General features: G+C 40.5%; 1 non-coding gene across 1 annotated transcript; it reads left to right on the top strand.

The window, feature by feature from the left end:
* The first annotated feature begins 815 nt into the window (after positions 1 to 815).
* On the top strand, positions 816 to 887 carry trnag-ucc. The gene has a single exon. It is a non-coding gene; the product is annotated as a tRNA-Gly (tRNA).
* Positions 888 to 7,906: the final 7,019 nt, after the last annotated feature.

Below are 7,906 nucleotides of genomic sequence, written 5' to 3'. Positions count from 1 at the left end.
AAATCTCCAAGTCAAATAATATCTGCTTAAATCAGTCATGAAGAAATGGAAAGAGTTTGGCCTCCTAACCATGCCCTGTCCTTAAACGGCTAACTGTCTCTATCATCCCGTAACACCCTGCAGCTAATCCTGGGTTTCCCTACTTGCGCAAAATAGCTGCCATCGCATTAGCCAGGAGACATGACATGCGGGACATTTATGGTGGATGACGTGGCTCCCCGCTCTCTGTGTAAAGCGTTTTGAGCAGTCAGGGAACGTAAAGAATCGTTCATTTATTAATATTTGATTAAGATATTCCTCCACACCTGCCCCTAAAGCACTGTTGAACTTTGCATTTAGGTACTCCAGGTTTACGAAGTGGCTTATGGGTCATTTTGGTAGCTAATATGCTTTATTAAACAAATGTGGACTAATATAGCTCAGAGAAAACAAAGTCATTAAACTGTTTGATAGTATTCACAACAGATATTGCTATATGAAATATTTTTTTAAATGAAATCATAGTTTGGGAAAAGTGGTTGGAGGTTTACATTCTGCTATTAAAGAGCGACTCCGCAAAACACCCTGTAAATCCTCAATGCTTCTCCGTTAATTAAACTAAACGAATAATACATATACCTGTATAGTTAAGGTTGTTAACGTGGGATGAAGGTGCACAGTAGCTTTCGAGAACGAAGCAAAGTTGCGCCGCTGAATCGCGACTTAGAACGAGCTGTTTAAAGCAGACTACAGTGATCGCTATGTAGTATCAACGCTGCAACTAATCTAAAAGCCAGCTTTAGGCAAATACGTAAACTTTCCATTGTCAGTCGAATGCGTTGGTGGTATAGTGGTTAGCATAGCTGCCTTCCAAGCAGTTGACCCGGGTTCGATTCCCGGCCAACGCAACACTGCAATTTTAATACGAGCCCTGACAAAGTTATATACATTGTTACTAACGTCTTACTAACTTAATTACATGTTATGTTATGTCTGTACTTGGTAAACTGCATATTGGCAACAAATGCAGTCTAAAGTGTAACTATCAGCAGGAATTAAGTATCTGACGTGTCACTAATAATTTGTTTCAGACGTTTTGAAGAACCTTATTACTACAACAAAAATAAATAAAAACAACTTACTTCAGCTAAATTGGCTTATTTACATGAAAGGTAAATTTAAAAATCAAGTCAAGTCAAGTTGTGGAGCATGCTCTCGTACAGTGTGTTGCCGCACCCACTACACGACGAAACAACATGGGATCCTGGAAATGACCCTCTATCTGCTGCAGCCAGGTGTTACGTGGGCGACCCCTTGGCCTGGTCCAGCCACTAGGGACCTCAACAATGAGGATATTACGAGCCGGATCACCCTCGGGGAAACGCGCCACATGGCCATAGTTCTATAACTGACGCTCCCTCACAATGCGGGTAATGTGCCTCATTCGGGACTCAAGAGGTCATTAAATGCCTGGATGTTGTTTTTTATCCAGGATACTCGCAAGCCCAGACACTCAGATTCCTCACTCAGTCTCTTGATCGCCCCAATCAGAGCCTACATTGACTCCACGAAGATCACAGTATCCTCCGCAAAGTCAAGATCCGTGAAACTTTCATCAGCAACAGATGCCCCAGAGCTGCTGGACCCCATGACGTTGCCCAACACCCAGTCCATACAAGCATTGAACAGAGTAGGAGCAGAACACACCCCTGACAAACCCCAGAATCAACTGGGAAAAACACAGAGGTCCTGCCTCCACTCTGTACAGCACTCACAGTACCAGTGTACAGGCCAGCCATGATATCCAGCAACCGTGAGGGGATCCCGTGAACCCTCAGGATGTCCCACAGGGCAGCTCGATCTACTGAGTCGCTTTGCAAAAATCAATAAAAGCTGCAAAGAATCTCTGCGATATTCGCGTTTGCTCTCCATGAGAACCCTCAACACCAGGATGTGGTCAATGGTAGACTTCTTAGGCATAAAACCAGACTGTTCTGGTCGCTGGTAGGTGAGCAAGTGATCATGGATTCTTTGGAAGACGAACCTAGCAAGGACCTTACCTGGCACCAAGAGCAGTGTTATCCCCCTGTAGTTGCTGCAATCCAGGCGATCAGCCTTCCCTTTCCAGATAGGGACGACAAGTCCCGTTTTCCAGTCAGTTGGGATGGTGCCAGTCTCCCAAATGGAAGCAAAGATTGCTTGCAATGCCAGGAGGACAGCCTTACCACCAGCCTGGAGAAGTTCACCCCTGATACCACAGATCCCTGCAGCCCCACCTCCCCTCAGCTGGGTCACCACCTGTGCAATCTCAGTGAGCCTGGGGGGTTCACAGCTAATTGGAGGATCAGCCTCAAGAACCGTGGACCCAGAGATATCCAACATCCTAGCCGGAGGATCAGCTTTGAACAACTGCTCAAAGTAGCCAGCCCAGCGGGTTACAACTGCAGTGTCATTCGTAAGGACCGTTCCATCAGCTGCCCTGACTGTGACTCTCTGAGGAACAGATTCAGATGTGCATAATGCTTTGATTCCTCTGTAAGTGGGATGTGGGTCACTAGACCACAGATGGTGTCTCACTTGCTCACAGACTCCTCTAACAAACACCTCTTTATCGGCCCTCAGAGCCCTTGCAGCGGTCTTTCTCAGTTCCCAGTACAGACCAGAGTTGCCATTGAGCTGTGCGCTGTGACTCTTCTCGATGATATCCAGGATGCCCTACTAGATGAAACACCTCCCTCTGGGAACACCGGTAACACCAACACAACCCTCAGCAACCTTCTGGGTCTTTTTGCGAATAAAGGAATAAAGAATCAAACCTAGTCTGACTGCTGTCTGAGTTTTACTTTTACAAAACACACAATGCAGAGGGTAAACACAAAGTGGTCTGCTACACCCCCAAAGTAATAAAGACAATCACCTGTGTCACTGAATGGCAGACCTAAAGATGTGGGAACCACCACAAGATGTCCAGAAGGACAGACTTCTGATGAGTTATTATTGCCAAGTGTGAGGGGAATGAGTGACAGACACACAAATTGACAGAAGCAACCACCTCATGCATTTTATTTTTACATTATCTTAAAGTCTATAAATATTTTTCTGACATCTGAAGAAATCCAGCTTTACAAAGTAAACAACATTCTTTAAATATGCAAATATAAGGCATAATTAAAAAAAATTCTTTGAATGCCATATTTACAAGCTCACCACAGTTACTCCCCTCACCACTGACATTCAAACACCATCGATGTAGAGTATGCAGTAAATTACTGCCTGCCAAAGATTACAATCCCATGACAGACATGACATTCATGTAAGTCATCATACACCTGCATGGAAGTCTTAGTTCAGAATTCAAGTTTTTGTTATAATAATTTAAAGTCTATAGATTTGGTTTCTTGATATTCATGCTTCTCAATATACTAAACATGGCAGATTGAACAGACTGGAGAAGACAGAAGGGGTTGAACAGAGCAAAAGGTTTAATACTTTAGGCATTGGGGTTCATTGGCGTGCAATTTGTGTTATTATTATTAATATACAATTCTAAAATCTGCTTAATTGAGTTATTGGCTATCATTTGATTAATTGAAGGTGACGTTTTCATAACATTCTGTTTACACAAATACTGATCTGTTGTCATAGTTTGCATTTTGCTTTTATTATTTTTTACCACTTTAAAGAATATAAAAGAGATAAACACTTTTTAAAATACTTGTTCATGCAGTAAAATGAATAGTAAAACTTATTTGTTTAACTTGTCAAGCTTATGTATTTCAGTACTAGCTCAAGCCCTTGAACTCTGGATTTTGATGCACAGAATTAGCACTACAATTTTTACATTTGTGCTTGAAAGTTTGTGAACCCTTTAGAAGTTTCGATATTTCTGCATAAATATGACCTAAAACATCATCAGATTTTCACTCAAGTCCTAAAAGTAGATAAAGAGAAACCAGTTAAACAAATGAGACAAAAATATTATACTTGGTCATTTATTTATTGAGGAAAATGATCAAATATTACATATTTGTGAGTGTGTGAACCTCTAGGATGATCAGTTAGTTTGAAGGTGAGATGTCAGGTGTTTTCAATCAATGAGATGACAATCTGGTATGAGTGGGCACCATGTGTTATTTAAAGAACAGGATCTATCAAAGTCTGCTCTTCACAACACATGTTTGTGGAAGTGTATCATGGCACGAACAAAGGAGATTTCTGAGGACCTCAGATAAAGAGTTGTTGATGCTCGTCAGGCTGGAAAAGGTTACCAAACCATCTCTAAAGAGTTTGGACTCCACCAATCCACAGTCAGATTGTGTACAAATGGAGGAAATTCAAGACCATTGTTATCCTCCCCAGGAGTGGTTGACCAACAAAGATCACTCCAAGAGCAAGGCATATAATAGTCGGCAACGTCACAAAGGGCCCCAAGGTAACTTCTAAGTAACTGAAGGCCTCTCTCACATTGGCTAAAGTTCATGTTCATGAATCCACCATCAGGAGAACACTGAACAACTATGGTGTGCATGGCAGGGTTGCAAGGAGAAAACCACTACTCTCCAAAAAAAACATTGCTGCTAGTCTGCAGTTTGCTAAAGATTTCGTGGATAAATCAGAAGGCTATTGGAAGAATGTTTTGTGGACAGATGAGACCAAAATAGAACTTTTTGGTTTAAATGAAAAGCGTTATGTTTGGAGAAAGGAAAACACTGCATTTCAGCATAAGAACCTTATCCCATCTGTGAAACATGGTGGTGGTAGTATCATGGTTTGGGCCTGTTTGGCTGCATCTGGGCCAGGACGGCTTGCCTTCATTGATGGAACAATGAATTCTGAATTATATCAGAGAATTCTAAGGGAAAATGTCAGGACATCTGTCCATGAACTGAATCTCAAGAGAAGGTGGGTCATGCAGCAAGACAACGTGGCTAAGCACACAAGTCGTTCTACCAAAGAATGATTAAAGAAGAATAAAGTTAATATTTTGGAATGACCAAGTCAAAGTCCTGACCTTAATCCAATCGAAATGTTGTGGAAGGACCTGAAGCGAGCAGTTCATGTGAGGAAACCTACCAACATCCCAGAGTTGAAACTGTTCTGTATGGAGGAATGGGCTCAAATTCCTCCAAGCCGGTATGCAGGAATGATCAAAAGTTACCGGAAATGTTTAGTTGCAGTTATTGCTGAAAAGGGGGGTCACACCAGATACTGAAAGCAAAGGTTCACATACTTTTGCCACTCACAAATATGTAATATTCGATCATTTTCCTTAATAAATAAATGACCAAGTATAATATTTTTGTCTCATTTGTTTAACTGGTTTCTTTTTATCTGCTTTTAGGACTTTTAGGAAAATCTGATGATGTTTTAGGTCATATTTATGCAGAAGTATAGAAAATTCTAAAGGGTTCACAAACTTTCAAGCACAACTGTATGTATCTTTTCCATGTAATACTTCAACTGGAAAATGCTTGCAATTTGATTGCCATTTCTTCCAAAGTCCTCAAATGCACCCATGAAATGAAACCTTCAGGATTTGTCTGGTGAATCCATTATGCAGGCATTTCATGGTAAATGATATTTTAGAAGGAAAGTTGCCAGTTGGCCATGGTAATGTTTTGTTTTTATATTTATTGTTTTTTGCCTTCCTATATACTTTTTACCTGCCTATGTTGTAGTTATTTTAATAAACGCTAAAATACATACCTCACTGGTAATTAACAGGAAGTGCATTCAAGAAGGAAACCAAGAAGCTTGAGTGAATCTGTGCTGATGGCGTCAGAACAATTATGAAATGTGGCTACATGAGCTACTGTGACACTTAAGCTAACAGCTAATCAAATTAATTCAATGGGTGTAATGGTCTACTCATTTTCAAACTTTATTATTTATCTTGCATTATTTTTTTCTCTTTCTGGAGGCCTACTAGCTGTGATCTTCTGAACAGGTTATACTTTCCAGAATTTCTGGATCAGCATTAATGCTATTAAAGACCTCTTTTTCGTTAAATTAAAATATTGTGACTTATTTTCTTCCACACACTGTGTAACACAGTAAGTACAAGGCAATAACACCTAGTTACTCTGTAATTATACAGGTAATTACATGGTAAGTACAGATTTTCTTTGAAAGTGATGGAAGCAGTGTGGTGTTAAGCTGGTGTCATGAAACCATGGGTGAGTTTAGCACTTGCATGTGGAAATCACTTATTACATGCTCTCCACTGATAATAACTCAGAAGTCAGGTTCTGTACCATTCAAATTTGCAAGATTATTAAAGGTTTATAAAATCATACAAATATTCTGGGCCAGAAGAGAAAGTTGGGGTGGTGGAGAGTGGACCCATAGTCAGCACCTTTCAAAACATATGAACTGCCTGCTGGTGAAGGTAAACTCATCTTATTTTAAAAGATGCTGTGTAAAGTCTATCCATCCATCTATTATCCAACCCGCTATATCCTAACTACAGGGTCAAGGGGGTCTGCTGGAGGCAATCCCAACCTACACAGGGTGCAAGGCAGGAAACAAACCTTGGGTAGGGCGCCAGCCCACCGCAGGCTATGTAAAGTCAATTTTTACGTTATTCATTCAGAAAATAAATAGGTAATAATCATGGATTTAAAATTCATAGAGAAGATCAATTTGTTTATATATCACTACTTGAATGCAGAAGATTTATGGACTCAAAACCCGTTGCTGGCTTTGGCACAATCTCTGACAGTGGGTAGCTCATGTTTACTGTTTTCATGGACACTTTTACTGGTCCTTTCATTTTTATAATCATTTTCCAGGCTTAGTGTGACCACAAGGCACAGAAAAAGTATTTACATATTCCTCATATTTCCTCTTATTACTGTATTGCAAAGTTTTAAACCTGAATGTTTTGAGGCTTTCATTCAAATTCTAGTATCAGATAAACCTAAGTGAACAAATCAGACATTTCTAATTGTCCCCTTACACTTAAGTAACTGGTTGCATTGCCTTTAGCTCATATTTTTTGCAAATAAACTGTTCCTCTAATTTGATGGCAAGCTTTCACGTTGGTGTGGTGGAATCTCAGTCCACTCTTCTATGCAGAACCACTTTAGTTTAGAGACATTGGTAGGTTTCTGAGCACAGGTCTGGATTGTGACCGAATTGGTAAAAAAATTTAATTTTGCTTCTTTTCAGCGCATTCTGATGTGGCTGTGTATTTGAATTTTGGAACACTATCTTGCTTCACTCAAATATGCTTCATCTTCAGCTCACAAATGAACGACTGGACATCATGATCCAAAGTGGAATTCACATTTACTTCAGTTATTATAAGTTGTTCTGAAAAGCACCCCATCCCACTACCACCATTACATTTACTGTAACTTGTGGTATGGTGTTCTTACTGTGGGATTCTAGCTGCTTCTTGCCAGACATAATGGGATCCACATCATCATCTGAGTTCTGCTTTATTTCATCTGTCCATAGAATCTTCTTCTCAAAGATCTTAGGGATCCTCCCAGTGCTTTCTGGCAAAAAAAATGACAAGCACTGATGTCTTTCTTGGGTAGCAGTAGTTTACTCTTTGCTGCTCTACACTGAAGCTCACTTTTGCCCAGGGTCTATCTGATTGTAGAGTCATGAACCTTTGCAGCTCCTTAGGTGTGTTTTTAGGATCCATTGTGATTTACTTGGTGATGTTATGCAGCACCATTGAAGTCATTTTGGCAGGCTGGCTCCCCATTTGGTCACTGCTCACTGCTATTTGGTGTTGTTTCAGAGGGCTCACAATGGCCCTGTAGCCCCCAGACTGCCACTGAAGAGGCCACCTAAGTTTATTGTGACCACCTTCTGGAATTTACTTTTATTGGGGCATTATGACTCTGTTGAATCTTTGTGCTGGTAACTTAGTTTTGATGGTAAGGGTCAAAGTAAGTGAGTTCATGTTCAGCAG

This window comes from Polypterus senegalus, chromosome 4 (assembly GCF_016835505.1).
Source record: "Polypterus senegalus isolate Bchr_013 chromosome 4, ASM1683550v1, whole genome shotgun sequence".
NCBI lineage: Eukaryota > Metazoa > Chordata > Cladistia > Polypteriformes > Polypteridae > Polypterus > Polypterus senegalus.
This window is presented reverse-complemented; position numbering and strand designations above follow the sequence as displayed.